The sequence below is a fragment of the Nicotiana tabacum genome, chromosome 20 (genome assembly GCF_000715075.1).
Source record: "Nicotiana tabacum cultivar K326 chromosome 20, ASM71507v2, whole genome shotgun sequence".
In the NCBI taxonomy this organism is placed as follows: domain Eukaryota; kingdom Viridiplantae; phylum Streptophyta; class Magnoliopsida; order Solanales; family Solanaceae; genus Nicotiana; species Nicotiana tabacum.
The window spans coordinates 103,947,130-103,963,617 of NC_134099.1; positions in this window are offsets into that span (position 1 = coordinate 103,947,130).

Genomic DNA, 16,488 nt, shown 5'->3' on the forward strand with positions numbered 1-16,488 from the left:
TAGTTGGAATACTCTTTTTTGTGTTAGAATTCTTCGTTAAGGTCCAATTCTCCAACATGCCTACAATTTGCACAATTTCATTAGTTCCGGAACAAGAATCAACACTTTCGGACTAAATCTAAAACAAGAAGGTACTAATAAGTGGTTAAAATCTACACTTATCAGGCTTCCACGGGACATACCGTCAGAAACATTTGGTAAGGTCATCCTCACCCTGTTGTATCGAGCCAAGGAAGTCCCTTAGTCCTTCCCCTAGCAATTTCTTAGTGGCGAAGATGTTGTTTACCCTTATTTTAGTTTTCTTGGCCCCAACGTGTGTTGTTAAGAACTTGTCAGTCATCTCTTTGAATGTTCTTATGGAACGAGCTGGTAATTATGAATACCATGTCAACGCCCCTCAAATAAGGATTTTGCCAAATTGTTTCAGCAATATGGAGGACACCTTCTCTTTGGTGAGGTCGTTGCCTTTCACAACGGTAACATATTGAGTCATATGATCTTCGAGGTCGGCCATTATGTTGTAGATTCTGAGATATGGGGGAATCTTGAAGGTCTTTGGTATGGCATGTGAAATCACTTTCTTGTTTTATGGTTGTTCCACAAACCTACCGGCGTCCCTTTAGCAATAACTTGGGGGCACCTAATATTTTGTCCACCCGTTCTTCGTGCTCTCTAATTTGTTGTTTGAGTGCATTGTTCTCATTTTACATTTATTCCATTCTTTTTAGCACGGTGGAGAGGACGCTATCACCTGTATTGTCAGTAGTCATGTGAGTGTTACCTTAAGTTGGAGGGTTTAGTTGGTCGTCCTGATTGTTTCTGCGTTGTGTTGTGTGGGCTCTCATGGTTTTTGTGGTCATGTGTGGGGCTTGTTTGTTGATCACGCTAACTAGAGTGTCAGTTAGTCATGCTTCGAGGAGCTTTTTCATAGGGGATGGTGCCCCCTCTCTTGTGGACATGAAGGCCCCTTTCCCGTTTGATTTTGTTGTGCTACAGAAAGTTGTAGGTGGCCTTTCTCATCTGGGAGAGGTCTTGGGCATCGCCACATCCCCTTAGATTTCATATCCTTCATCGATGGCACTCATGAGTTTGAGGGGAACACTATCTACTTCCTTCGTTACGTTCCCTTAGTTACCTGCCATGGGATTTTTGTACACACAGAAAAAACAAAAACTTTGTGGTTTGTTATATCAACAAGTCAAGTGAGTCCGAATCTAATGGAAACTAAAAAATTGGCTGAGAAAATCCCTACAGACGGTGCCAAACTGTATGACCCAAAATTTAGATCTAGGTTTATATAATCAGATTTTATAATAAAGTAGGATTAATGTTAGCCAATATTAATATCCAAAAAATAGACCAAACATTTTGTAGTAGGATTTTACTTATGCTATTGAGTAACAATAAATGACAACAATAATGATATGAAAAAATGATTCAATAATATGAAAGATAGTCAACTCTACGGCTTTAAACATTCTCAATACCTTAAGATCACAAGCTTCCAGGTTGGGATCCAGTTTGAGATATGGCTCAATTCCTTAGAGTGGAAGGAATAGCTGAGGTACCACGTCCCTACCAATTCCCGAGGTGACTGTACGAAGTCAAATCTCCTACTGGAAAGTTGCTGCCTGTACACGCTACAATACAGGAATAGTGCAACATAGTTAACTTTATGGGGAATGACCTTCACCTAACATGCTTGCATCATCCAAGTGATGTCACAAATAAGATATTAACATCAAGCAAAGGTAAAACAAATCACTTGCACATTCAAGAACTTATCAAGCATTCTCTCAAGTGTGTTTCTATCTTGCAAGTGATTCTCAAGGGCATCAAGAACAAAGAAGAATACAGCAATGTACCAGTTCCTCATATTCAGTTATTATATGTCCTTAGTTGTATTGTATCTTTGTTATAGTTCTTACTTCTAATTCCTACTTAGATTACTTAGAAGCATTGTGTAGGAAACCCTTTGTAAATCATAAACCCTTATGTTTGTGTCTTGGCTAGAATTAGTCGAGTTGTGAAGTCTTCGTAATAGAGTTATTACAAAGTGGCTTGTAATAGTATTGTTACAAGTTAGTGAGTGACTAAGTATTTGTAATAGAGTTATTACAAAGTGGCTTGTAATAGTGTAGTTACAAGTTAGTAAGGGATTAAGAGGTTAATTCCTAGGTTACAATAGGTTGTAATCTAAAGATTGCTCAGTAGTGAAGTTGAAATCCTACAAGGGTAAGTTGTGGTTTTTAATCTCGTTGAGCTGGGAATTTTTCACGTAAAATTCCTCTGTGTCATTTACTTACTGCAGTGTGCGTGTATTTTGTTGAACCTGATAGATTTACTGTGGGAAAAGATAGAGAACATGTTCCCTATACTGTTTGATTTTATAGTCTGTTGCTTACTGTGGGAACTGATAGCAAACCTGGTTCTCTATACTATTTTGTGGATGCTTAGTTTCTATCAACGTTGACTCAGAAGTTATCTCAAAATCATGGTCTTATCAAGCCAAAAGGGGGATGTTCTGTGTCTGCTAAAAGTCTGACTAAGTCTAATAATGCTGTTGCAACAAAAAATGTGCTGAAAGAATTAGGTGAAAAATCTGTAAAGTCTGATAAAAAAGAGAAGAGTGTTTGCAAGACTGCTAAGAGAAAGGCTGGTACTGATGAGAAAATTTGTTCCTCAAAGAAGGCCAGAGTTGGTGATTCGGGGAGTGCTGGGAAAGAGAGATTGAGAAGTCAAAAGGTGTTGTGTGGGGGCACATTTTCCCCTGATTTCTTGGATAAGGCTGGTATGAGACTGTTTGTTGAAATATGTGAGTTCCAACAATAGGCACATCTGTTCACAAGTGATGCTACTAGGGTATATGAGGAGGAAGTTCAAAGTTTTTATTCCGACTTGTTCAAATTTGAGAATGGTCACATTTGTGCCTTGGTCAATGGAGTTAACATGGTAGTGGAATCTGTCTTGTTGGGATCTATTCTTGGTGTGCCTGCTAAAGGGTTGTCTAGTGTTCAGGGATCTTGTACTCAAAACTTCAGAAACACAATCTTAAAGGATAGAGAAGTTCAGCAGGGGAACAGGTTCAATAGAAGGCTCTCCTTCCTATATACCAACTACAATTTGAGATGTTAAACAAAGTCTTGCTGCCTCGAGCAGAGCGAAGATCCATCACTTCTCGTGCAAACCTGTCCTCATGAAAGCACTAGACAACATTACTACCATCAATTTGCCTGGGATCATGATAGAACACGTAAATAAAGTGGCAGACTTTAAAGATGGTAATCATGGGCTATCATATGGGTTCCTTCATACCAAGGTCTTTGAGCACTTCAAGGTTCCTCTCGGTCAAGTTAAAGTGGGATCCAAGAACAAACTTTTTCAAATGTCACTCTTGAATTATGTAAGTGTATAGAGAAATTTTGAGCGCTTGCAAGAACTTCTACCATATCTCAGTTAATAAATGCTCAAAATAGTCTAATACTGAAATAAGGCAATTGAAAACAAAAAATGTTATCCTTGAGACTCAGTTAAAACAGCTGCAAGAGGTACCTGGTTCCAATCCCTCTCAAAGCGAAGAGGTTGTTCGCCTGACAAAGGAGAACACTGAGCTCATGAAACAAGTGGAGGACCTGAAAGAGAGACTCCTCAATGAGCAAATGTTAGAAAATGCTTGAATGGATTTATTCCTCCAAATAATTTCCTCTGCCTACAAACCTTCTTCTTCCAGTGCTCATTAAATACTGTCCCCTTAGTGTCAAGTCTATAATCTAGTTTGTGGTCCAGTCCCTCAGTGTCAGTTCTTATAATGATAACTTGTAGTATTTTTGTTGATTGTTCTAAGTTGTGGATTTGGTAGTAACATTGACTTTGCTCCTGTTGAAAAATCCAAATTATGATAATGCAAGCTTTTCCCTTTTTGTTGTTTATACCTTGCTTTTATGCTCTGTTTTTAATCATGACTATGTGCACATAAGTGGCATGAGTTAATTTAAAGCTAGATTTCCTTCTTGCTTAATTGCCTACTAATCTTTTTATGATGCCAAAAGGGGAAAGAATAATTTCATTGAGGTTTGCACTAATTAAGGGGGAATGCAGAGATTCAGGGAGAAACTTAAGGTCTTTCTGGTTCGCTGTCTGGTTCTATATGGCTCTTTATAGGTTTTTCAATCATGCGTTTGTCATCATCAAAAAGGGAAAATTGCTAGGTTACAAGTATCTTGGTCATAAGTACTTTTTTTATGTTTTGATGATCTAAAAAATATACTATCAAGAACCAGACAAGGAACCTATTACAAATTTACAAGACCTTAATATCACATGGTTCCAGCTTGGGATATGGCTCAACTATTCTTAGTATAGGAATTGCTAAGGGAACAGGTTCGTACCAGCTCGCGATGTGACTGTACGAAGTCAATTCTCCAGCTGGAAAGATGCTGCCTACACACACTACAATACAGGAACAGTGTAGCAGTCAACTTTCTGTGGAAGGATTTTTACCTACCTTGCTTACATCATTGTATGTGAGGTCAAACATGTATTATTAACATCAAGTTAGGTAAAACACATTCACTTGAACATTTAGAATTCACACTCAAGCTCACTCATGTGACCATCTAGCAAGCAAGTTTCAAGTGCTTCAAGAACAAATAACAAAACTACTACGAACCAGTACCCACATCTAGTTATTGTATGTCCTTAGTTGAGTTGTAACTTTGTAAGAGATCTTCAATTGTATTTCCTACATAGCTTGTTTAGAAGCATTTTGTAGGAACCCCTTTGTCAATCTTAAACCCGTGTGTGTTTAAGTCTTGTCTAGAGTTAGTCGAGTTGTAAAGTCTTTGTAATAGAGTTATTACAAAGTGGCTTGTAATAGAGTATTAACAGGTAGTAAGGGGTTAAGAGGCTAATTCCTAGGTTGCTTAGGTTGTAACCTAAAAGTTGCTCAGTAGTGAAGTTGAAATACTATAATGTTAGGTGATGGATTTTAACCCCATTGAGCTGTGAATTTTCCACGTAAAATTCCTCTTGTCATTTATTTACTGATGTGTGCGTGTTTTCTAGTTGAACTGATTGAAACCGGTTATCTATAGAGTTTAGTGGACCCTTATATTCTATAACATTGGTACTTTGAAAGTTGCTCACCCTAATACGAGGGGGGACTATTGCACTAGCATAACCTTCGTTGGGCAATATCAAGTGTTGTGCTGCTTGTGGTTGTGGTGGTAGAGTTGGGGGTGGCGCGGCCACATTGTCTTGTTGACCTTGGCCTCGATGATTTAGTTGTGGTACCTAACGTACCTCATCTAGTTGTCCCTCCTCGCCGTCCAATTGCCACAATGGCATATTTCTGGGCTTATTATTTTCCATTTTGTACCTACGGTTTCTTCAATAAGTTAGTAACATAGAAGGGGAAGAAGATATGTCAAGAACAACTTAAATATATTTCTAATGCTGTCAAAACACACTGACAACGGTGCCACAAATTGATCCAAGTCTAGTCCGCACTCCATAGTGAGAGGAAACGGTCGTTGGAAGAATAGTACCAAGAAGGGTTGGGGTCAATTCCACAGGGAGTTTAATATGGGTGTTAGGATGTACACTTGATGAGAGTACATGAAATAGCTCAATTGCGCTTCCAACATAGAGTTCGTTGTTTCCTAAGTCTAAAATTAACACTAATAATTGTAAACTAATGAGAAGAAACTAGAAAGTGAGTAATTATTTTTTGATGGTTTTATCAAATGGGAAAAAATAGGGATGTAACCTTCGCCTAGGTGTTAACCTAATGGGTAAATCACGTTAATGCTTATTTTATTAATCGAGGTGTATTGTAATTCTCAACTCTAAATTGCCCACTCAATGCCTCTCGATTATAGAATGATTTTGCCCAAATTGGTTTTCTCAAGCCACATTTGGTATCAATTTAAATAGTTGATATTAGCTAAAGTTGGGTATTCTGTATCATTAGCTCAAACCATTTAATTAGACTAGCCAAAACTTTAACTGGCCCAATTTCTTGTTAACCAAATTCTCATAGACTAAGTCCCATATCTCGAGTAAGAACCAAGTCAAATAGGCATGAATCAATATTGTCAACCATCAATTGTAGATATAATGCATGAATGAGGGTATATAATAAACATCCAATCATAAATAAGCACTAAATTAGTCACATATAATTTTTACACACTAAGGTTGGGTCACAACCTTAGAGAAAATCTAGCTAAACATGCAAGAAATTAAAGAAAACAAAGAAGAGCTAATTAAAGCCATAATCTAAGATTAAATTGATAAAACTATTAATTTTTCACTCAAAATAGTCACTGATTACCCAAAGTAGTAAAATATAATGGCTATAACTCAGAATTTTACAAAACTTGTCCTAAAAAAGTATTTCCTGTCTATTTATAGTGGCCTGAAATTCGCTAACGGAAATGCCCTTCAGGAGGTTCTGCAGATGCACAATTCCATGTGCGGTCCGCACTTTGCTTGGCTTCTATTAGTGGAAAGATTCTGCAGCCGCACATTTTCATCTGCTGTTGCACTTCAGCTTCTACGACCGCGCATTTCCTTCTACGACTGCACTTTTGGCAAGGCTTCACGATTGGTCGTTTTTAACATTCTCTGAACTTCTTATATTCTTATAAGTACGTCCATGTTTTGCGGCCGCATTTACAGTATGTGGACCGCACTTTTCCAAAAATCATCTGAGCTTCAGGTGTCAATTCTGCAGTCGTGAATGTATTTCTGCGGAACGCACTTTCTTCTCCTGACCACACTTTGTCCTACTACACTACTTCTTGTCTTAAAGAGTTGGAATACTCCTTTTGTGTTAGAATTCTTCGTTAAGGTCCAATTCTCCAACATGCCTGCAATTTGCCCAATTTCATTAGTTTTCGGAACAACAATCAATACTTTCGGACTAAAACTAAAGCAAGAAGGTACTAATAAGTGGTTAAAATCGACACTTATCAAGCTTTCACGGTCGGCCGTGCCGTCGTAGAATCTGATATATGGGAGAATCTTGAAGGTCTTTGCTATAGTATGTGAAATTGTTTCCTTGTTGTACAGTTGTTCCACAAACCTACTGGCGTCCCTTTTAGCAATAATTTGGGGCACCTAATATTTTGTCTACCCGTTACTGGTGCTCTCTCATTTGCTTTTTGAGTGCCTTGTTTTCATTTTACATTTATTCCAAACTTTTCAGTACGGCGGCGAGAACACTATCACATGTATTGTCCGTAGTCATGTGAGTGTTACCTTAAGTTAGAGGGTTCAGTTGGTCATCCTGGTCGTTTCTGCATTGTGTTGTGTGGGCTCTCGTGGTTTCTATGGTCATGTGTGGGGCTTGTTTGTTGATCACGCTAACTAGAGTGTCAGTTAGCCATGCTTCGGGCAGCTTTTTTCATAGGGGGTGGCGCCCCCTCTCCCATGGACATGTAGGCCCCTTTCCCATTTGATTTTGTTATGCTGTAGAAAGGTGCAGGCGGCCTTTCTCGTCTGAGAGAGGTCGTGGGCATCGGCACCTCCCCTTAGATGTCATAGCCTTCATCATTGGCACTCATGAGGTTAAGGGGAACATTATCTACTACCTTCGTTCTGTTTCCTTAGTTACCTGCCATGGAGATATTTGTACACCTGGAAAAAACATAAACTTTGTGGTTTGATAAATCAACAAGTCAAGTAAGTCCGGATCTAATGGAAACTAAAAAATTGGCTGAGAAAATTCCTATAGAAGGCGCCAAACTGTATGACCCAAAATTTAGATCTAGGTTTATACAATCAGATTTTATAATAAAGTAGGATTAATGTTAGCCAATATTAATATCCAAAAAAATAGACCAAACATTTTTTTAGTAGGATTCTACGTATGCTATTGAGTAGCAATAAATGATAACAATAATGATATGACAAAATGATTCAAGAATATGGAAGATAGCAATAAATAACAATAAATGGCATTTAAGTAAATAGATGTCTACCCGAAAAGGATAAAATTCCCCAATAGTTCTTCTGACAATGATAGATAATGATAAGCCTTAATTATTCGGATCCTTCTTGGATCGTGGGAGAAAAGGTAGATTATGATAAGAAAAAAAGCAAGCCTTGTATGTATATGATAAAGGAAGATTCTTTAGAGAATGTCAATGTGTTTTTCTTTACAGTGAATGTCAAATTCCCTCTATAACTACACATCTTTCTATTTATAAGGGTATATGGGCCACAAAACCCTAAATAGTATAACTTGGAGAAATATTCACTAGAATATTCGCTAGGGGACCATAAAAACTAGCCGCTACTTCTTTAATAAAGGGTACGTGGCAGCCTTTGAAGGCTTTCATAGTATCGGCTTGGCCCACATATAATTATGATAGATTTTAGCCAATACACCTTTCGTAACAAGTAACATATTGATTGTCTAAATGAAAGATCGTCTCCATTTTATTTGCATATAATTTTTAATTTATAAACCTTCCTCACTCAATTAATCAATTAGGCTATGACTGGCGTGGATTTTAATTTAACCCACATGGAATAAATAAAATTCATGTGCAGTGTAATGTAATTTGGAAGAGAAATCTTAGTACCTCAGTTGGTTGGTTACATAAACTTTCACTTTATTGGTGAAGGTTGGATTCCTCACCTAGTAATCCTCTCCTCCATTTGCCCTTCCCCTTCCCCAATCAAAAATATTACTACAATATACCATTTTGATGTTTTGTGCAGGTTATCATAAAAAATATTTTCTTTTGAAAATTTATATATTAAACACTAATATTAATATATTAGCTAATCAGACATTGCTTTGACGAAATTTTCAAGTATTAAATATGTGATAGTAAGGTCTAGATGTTAATTAGAGCAAATTGTATGAAGTTGATAATTAAGTTAGCTGCAAAGCAAACGAGGGAGTTTGGTTATGTAACGACCCGACCGGTCGTTTTGAGCTTTTGTACTTTGATCGTCAGTTTTCGGGCATGACATGCCCTGTGTGATGTATTATGACTAATGTAAATCGTTGGTTTTGGGTTTCACGGTAATCAGAATGAATTTGGAAGAAAATAGTTCTCAGTTGAAGCTTAAAATTCGAAATGTTTGACCAAGATTTGACTTGTTTGTATATGATCTCATTGTAATATGGTTGGGTTAGCTCCGTTAGGTGATTTGGGACTTAGGACCGTGATCGGAATGCATTTTGGAGGTCCGTGGAAGGTTTAGGCTTGAATTGGCGAAATTGAGATTTCGACGTTTTCCGGTTGATAGGCGAGATTTTGATATAGGGGTCAGAATTTGGGACTTAGGACCGGTCGTTGTGTCATTTGGGTTGTGTGTGCAAAATTTTACGTCATTCGGACGAGATTTGATAGACTTTTTAATCGAAAGCATAATTTAAGAGTTCATGAAGTTCTTAGGCTTGAATCCTATATTAAATTGGTGATTTGATGTTGTTGTGAGTGTTCCGATGTTTTGAACAAGTTTGAACGATGTCATGGGATGTGTTGGTACAATTGGTTTGAAGTTCCGGGGGTTTCAGGTAGGTTCCGGGATGTTTTAGGCCGAAATTCATAGCTGTAGCAGGTCTAAAAGGGTTGCAGGCCTTGGAACCTACCAACACGGTCCACACAAAATGAAGCGCATCTGCGGTAGGTGCTATGCGGACCGAACAAAATGCAGTGCGGCCGCGGTGGGGAACATTTCACTGGTCTTACTTCGGAAGCTCATATCTTTTGATCTACAAGTAATTTTGAGATGATTAAAAACAAATATTGTAGCCATTCGTGTCTAGTTTCAAGAAAGGTAAAGATATCACAATTTCGACATCTGTAGGGAATGTTATGGCTAAAATACTAAAGCCTGTCACTGTAGATAAAAACATGTGTGGTCGCAGTCGTTTTTGTATGGACCACGGTCGTTTTTATGCTGTTTGTAGAGGTGGAAATCCGTGGGATACTCTATGAATATAAGGTTTTGGGTTTTATTTAATATTTTGACCCAGAGAGCTCGAAGTTTGGCGATTTTTCGAAGGTTTTTCAAGAAATTCATCGGTGTAAATGATTCTAACTCAGATTTGGCTAGAGTACATGAATCTATCATTGAGTTCATCATTTAATTCTTGATTTGGGTAATTTTGGTATGGTTAGACTCGTGAGGCTATGAGGATTCTGAAGATGTAAATTTTGCCCGATTCTAAGACGTGGCCCGGGGCTCGGGTTTTGGTAATTTTGGGAATTGTGTCATATTTTGATTTTTTTTGCTTGGGCTTCGTTCCCTTAGCATATTTTGAGGTTCTCGTTCTGATTTTGGATAGATTCGACGCACGTGGAGGCTGATTTGAGGAGCAAAAGCGTCGCGAGCTAGAGATTTAGCCGGTTCGAGGTGAGTAGTGATTGTAAATGATGCTCTGAGGGTTTGAAACCCTGGATTGCACATCGTAGTTCTATATTGAGGCGAGACACACGCTGGATGACAAGCATGGGGTCATGCACTATTGGGGATTGGGACTTGGTCCGTCCCGATTGATGATTTTACCGCGTATTTGACTGAAACTTATTTAGTATCATCATGATTTAGGCTGATTGCCATATTTGGGCTTCGTGCCAACTACTTGAATCCTTCGGGGATTTTTATTACTATTTTTTTACTGTGTTGACTTATTGCTTGAACTCAGTCATGTTATTTTCCACAGTTTTTACTACTCAACCATTTTTACTCAGTTTTGAGATTTAAATGATGTTTTGGGCTGAGAAAGATTGTTTTACTATTGCCCGAGGGGCTTGTGATGATTTTTGGACTAAGTAAGGCCGAGGGCCTAGTTGTGAGGATACACCGATACTGCTATGAGGCCGAGGGCCTGAGATACATATATACGCCACGAGGTGGCTTGATTGATATGAGGCCGAGGTCCTAGATTTGATGCCACGAGATGGCCTGTTATTGCGCTTGGGTCGTAAGGGGCCCCGCCCTGAGTCTGTACACCCCCAGTGAGCGTGGGTACCCATTGTTATGTGAGATATATAGCCCGAGGGGCTGGTATTATTTTTATGTGATAGCCTGAGGGTCTCGTATTTTTCTATGTGAGCTGCCCGAAGGGCTGGTACCGTTCTATGTGATTGCCTGATGGGCTGTTATTGTTCTGAGATATTTCCCGAGTGGAGGAATTGTTGACATTATGCCCGAGGGACGAACCTTTATGCGTTTATCATTTATATTTACCTGTTAAACTATGAGAATTATGCCCGAGTGGTAGAATTTTGTGCTTATCTGCACTAACTGTTTTGCATTCATTTGCGTAACTATTGGAAAAAGTCATTTCCAAAGAAGTTTAAACCTAGCTAAGATGTTATAAGAGATTTTTACAGCTTCAGTGCTTTCTTTCTGTTTTTTGAACTGCTTCTATACGGCACCTTGATATGCTTTACGTGATTTCTTACCATTCAAACTTTAGTTATGATTATTACTCACTGAGTCGGAGTACTCACTTTACTCCCTGCACCTTGTGTGCAGATTCAAGTATTTATACACTCGGTAGCGTTTTTTGGTTGATCGGAGGCAGAGTAATCGGAATTTAGCAAGGTAGCTGTCGGCGTTCGCAACACTCCTTCTCTCTTTTTTCATTCATTAGTCTGTATTTGTACACTTAGACTTTCAGCTGTATTTATACCCTAGTAGATGCTCGTGACTTGTGACACCCCGGTTAGGGCTGTGTTGGGTTGTACTTCTGCACTTTATTGGCATTATTCGCTACTTAGTATTGCTATATCATGTTTTAGACTGCTTTTATGTTATTTAAGTATTTAAAAAGTGAATTGGGTTTAATTGGCTAGCCTTGTCTTCACGAGAAGCGCCATCACGTCCGGGTCCGGGTTTGGGTCGTGACAAGTTAGTATTAGAGCCTAGGTTACATAGGTCTCACGAGTTATGAGCAGGTTAAGTAGAGTCTCGCGGATCGGTACGGAGACGTCTGTATTTATCCTCGAGAGGCTACAGAACCTTTAGGAAAAACTTCACATTCTTGAATTCCTATCATGCGTCCTTGATTCAGCTTGAGATGTAACTCTTAAATTCCTTCCACGCGTTCGTATGTGCGCATGAGCGCTCAGTATCAGATGTGCATCGATGGATTGAGATTCCCTGATCGTTGGGCGAGATGTGATCTCTGTGAATTGATGTTAGGTCAGACTGGAGGACTTCAGGCCGGTTTTTTGCCTATAGCTTGAGCACCGAGGTGCTGATTATGTGAGCAAGTGGTTTTGAACTTATATGTTGGGTATTGTCCCCATTAGTGGAAGTGATGGCTGGATGACTATGTAATGAGTATGTTAGTACTGTGAGATGTATCCATATGATTGGAAGCGACGAGAAGGGTCTGCTGAAGGATAAAAGACTAAGTGACCACATAATATTCTATCTTGATTCGAGGTATAGCCCCGAGTTATGGGCCTGTGAAGAATCCTTTCATGATTCCCAGTTGGGAGTGAAGTAAATTTCATGTTGTGCTATGAGTTCAGACTCAGAAAGACTAAGTGACAGTGTAAAATTTATTACGGTGGAATGTATGCGGAAAAGTTAGTTCGAGGCGAAGTAAGTGGGTTATCTCCTATAGAGTGTTTGGAAGTTTGTGCGATCTTTATGTTGTCTAATATAAAATCTCATTTGCAAGTGAAAGATATGTGTAGTAATTTATATTGGGTCGCTTAAGAGAGCGGGTTTAACTATTGCGAGAGTGAATGCGAGATTTGCAGAAGATTTAAGGTACCTGATGATCTTTGTTTTCCCAAGCTTACAAAGGATTTGAGTTTCACCTCACTATGTTATTATGGCAGCAGCAGAGTATATGCGTTATGAGTTATTGAGTGTGTTTTGATCTATGGCTTCGGGCCAAGTGGGGGAGTCTGCTATTGATTAGTTGATTGCACGTTTATGTGCTATGTTCGTCCCAGTTCGAGGCGTTCGGGAGAATTAGTTATGGCTTACGGAGATTGAGACCGAGGATAGCTCGAGTAAAAGAAATATTCTCAACAAAGGATATAATATGCTTCATAGGTGTGTGAGAATCACGAAATGTCTTGAGTTGTTATTGGTAAAGGATGTTCGGTGCATAGAACAGGAAGTTGCTTAGTTGTAATGGAATGATGTCACATTATGCAGTGTCAGAGTGCTAATAAGACACAGGTTGATAGGTTCGTTTGATCAGACTAATTGCAGTTTGAGTAGAGTGAATAACTCGTGGGAGTGGCTCTAATGTGTTCAATATTCTACATGTAACAATAGGGTAAGTTAAAGTTGTATATATGGTTAGAGACTGTGTTTTCATTGGAAGATGTCAAGACTTATGGTGTTTTTATATTATTTGTGGGATTCTATGTATCAGTATCAGTATCAGGAGGTAACAGATTTAGATTCGCATGAAGTTCTTTAGAGTAAAGTATTTCGAATGTGGTGCTTTTAGTAATATTTAAAAGAGTATTCAGCAGCTTATGAGTCTTTGACAGTGTGGTTTTATGCTTCGATCTCATGAGGTAATCCTGGGTTGAGGAATTTTAGTGCTACAACAAGAGGGAATATAAAGTGGAATATGAATCAGAAGGAAACATAGATAGATGGGATAACTTGATAGTATACCGGACCGATATGGCAATGGTATGATTAGTTCCTTGTGTGTGTTCGAGGTAATGAGTTCTTACTGGTATTTCATAGTAATGCTCTTTGGTTTTGATGGCTTGCATAGGTTGGTCGAGTTAGAAGGATTCAGTCCTGGGGGGTCTGATTTGTGCAAGGGGAACTCAAAGAGTTCTTGATGGTTTTACCGTGGTTTGGAGATGCATATTTTTTATGGGCATGCGGAGTATGGGATGTATAGTGATTTTCTTCTAGATGGGACCAATGGAAAGTTCTTGACTAGTTGAGTACGTATATGTTTGTGGCTCGGGAGGAAGATGAAGTTCTCAGGTTATCATAGGACAGTATGGTATATGCGGTATGTTGTGAAGGACTTATATTTGTATGTGTAAGGTCACAAATCAGTTCTGAAAGGAAGGTCACAACTCTTAGGCAGCAGGCAATTTCAGGCAATTAGAGAAATAAGCTTCGGATAATTAGAGAAAGGGTCTTCGGATGATGAAGGAAATGGTATTGCTAATTTAGGGTGATTTAACGAGGGTATATGTTAAAAAATAAAGAAATGTGATTAAGTTGATGGTACTTCGGTGGTATTATGGCACTTTCTTGTTAGATCGACTACTGATATTCGAGTTTGCTTGGTGGCGCAAAAGAATTTTAGAGTATCTCTCGTGGAATGATTGGATATTAGAGGTGTGGTATGTATTCGGATGGCGAAAATGGGATCGGATATGGTGATTAATGTGCCATATGGATTTGGAGATGGAGAGTTCTTATATTCAGACTATGTTATGGTTGTGGGTCGCATGAATCAGCACTGCTTAATGGCTATCAGGGTTTGGAGACCCGAGCGGATCTGTTGTTGCTTGGTATGCTAGATTTGGATGTGATATTGGGTTCAGACTTGTTGTCTCCGTGTTGTGTCATTTTGGACTATTGCGCTAAGGCGGCGCTGGTGGCTATGCTGGGAATGCCACGGATTGAGTGGCGAGATTCGATGAATTATATCCTAGTAGAGTGGTTTTATATTTCGAATACCCAACGGACGGCTGGGAAGGATTGTCCTTCTTATTTGGGCTTTCATGATGAATGTCAATGTAGAGGTTTCTACCATCGATTCAGTTCCAGTGGTGATGGACTTTTCGGATGTGTTTCTTGTGGCCGGGCATGTCGCCGGGCAGGGTGGTAGATTTCGGTATTGATTTGATGTTGGGCACCGTATCATATGGCACCAACAGAGTTAAAGGAGTGGAAGGAGCAGTTTCAGGATTTCTTTGATAAGAAGTTCGTTGGTAGGCCAATGTGGATGCGTGTTCTAACTTGAGTCGGCTTGGTTGGCTCTGAAATGTATTGTTGAGGGATGTGATGATTCGATGGTTATTGAGCTTATTAGTAATCTGGGGAGATCTATGAGTTATCGTTCCGTGTTGCGAGGCATTATGATTTGTTGGTTATGGGGACATATGGTGCGATTCTATTGGGGTTTCATAGTGGAAGTCGAGTAGGGAGAGTAACTGGGTACTACACAGTGGATGGTGTATCAGTTATGTCTTTTCGGGTTGTGAGGTGTTATGTATTTGCTTTACTGTGGTTATGATGATTTACTTTTGTTCTAGACATCAATTGTGCATGGTCGTCAATTCCGAGCAGAGTGACTTGAGGTGTTTCATGTGGAGTAGTGTTTGGATAGGATCGCGCATTGCAGCGAAGTTACATGGAGGTATGACCTTGTGGGTTGGATTTGTGTGTTCTCTTCCAATGATGTTAGATGGGTTCTCAGCCTTGTGTTGTGGTGGTACTGGTGAGCTTAAGTTATAACTCATTCGTTTGAGTCATTTTCATGATTTGAGTATGTTCGGACTGTTGCTTATTGGTGCGCGTATTGCGCAAGTTGTGGCTTAGGCCTATATTGATGTGTCATGTCACCAGAGTAGTATGTTGGATTAGATGAGATTGTTGGGATCATTAATGGATACAAACGGGTTCGATTTCAGCATGTTGGAAGGATAATATCGAGGTTCGGCTCAGATATTTGCTATGGTCTTTACCAAAGGAGAAGTGGCTTCAGGAATGGTTGATCTGAGAAATGGTTGTGGCTTACTGTATGTTTCATTTATCATTGGCAGTACATGAAAGTGTTAGAATAAGATTTTAGTTGATAAGAGATTTTCTACTGGCATTCGGTTATTGTGGACAGTTGTTGTGAATAGAAGTTATTGATACAAACATTTAAGTTATGTGGTTTATCATGAAATGTCATCCGAGGTTGCATGAACGGTTGGTTACAACTGGTTCGGGATTATTCACAGTATAAATGTGAGATTCTGATCATATTGAGGATTTTAGATGTGGAAAAGTGGTTCTATGGTTTATGGGCTAGATTGGGTTGTGAAATTTCAGTTCCAATGTGTTATCGGACCTATATGAGATAGGGTGACATGGGATCACCCCTGGGTATGTGCATGGTAAGATTATTCAGTGACTGGTTGGCTTTTGGAACAACTCAGGTCACATTCGAGAACGAACGTATGTTTAAGTGAGGGAGAATGTAACGACCCGACCGGTCGTTTTGAGCTATTGCACTTTGATCGCCTGTTTTCGGGCATGACTTGCCCCGTGTGATGTATTATGACTTATATAAACCGTTGGTTTTGGTTTTCAGGGTAATAGAAATGAATTTGGAAGAAAACAGTTCTCAGTTGAAGCTTGAAATTCGAAAGGTTTGACCAAGCTTGGACTTGTTTGTATATGATCTCAGTTCGGATTTTTATTGTAGGGTTAGCTCCGTTAGGTGATTTGGGACTTAGGAGCGTGATCGGAATGCATTTTGGAGGTCCGTGGAAGGTTTAGGCTTGAATTGGCGAA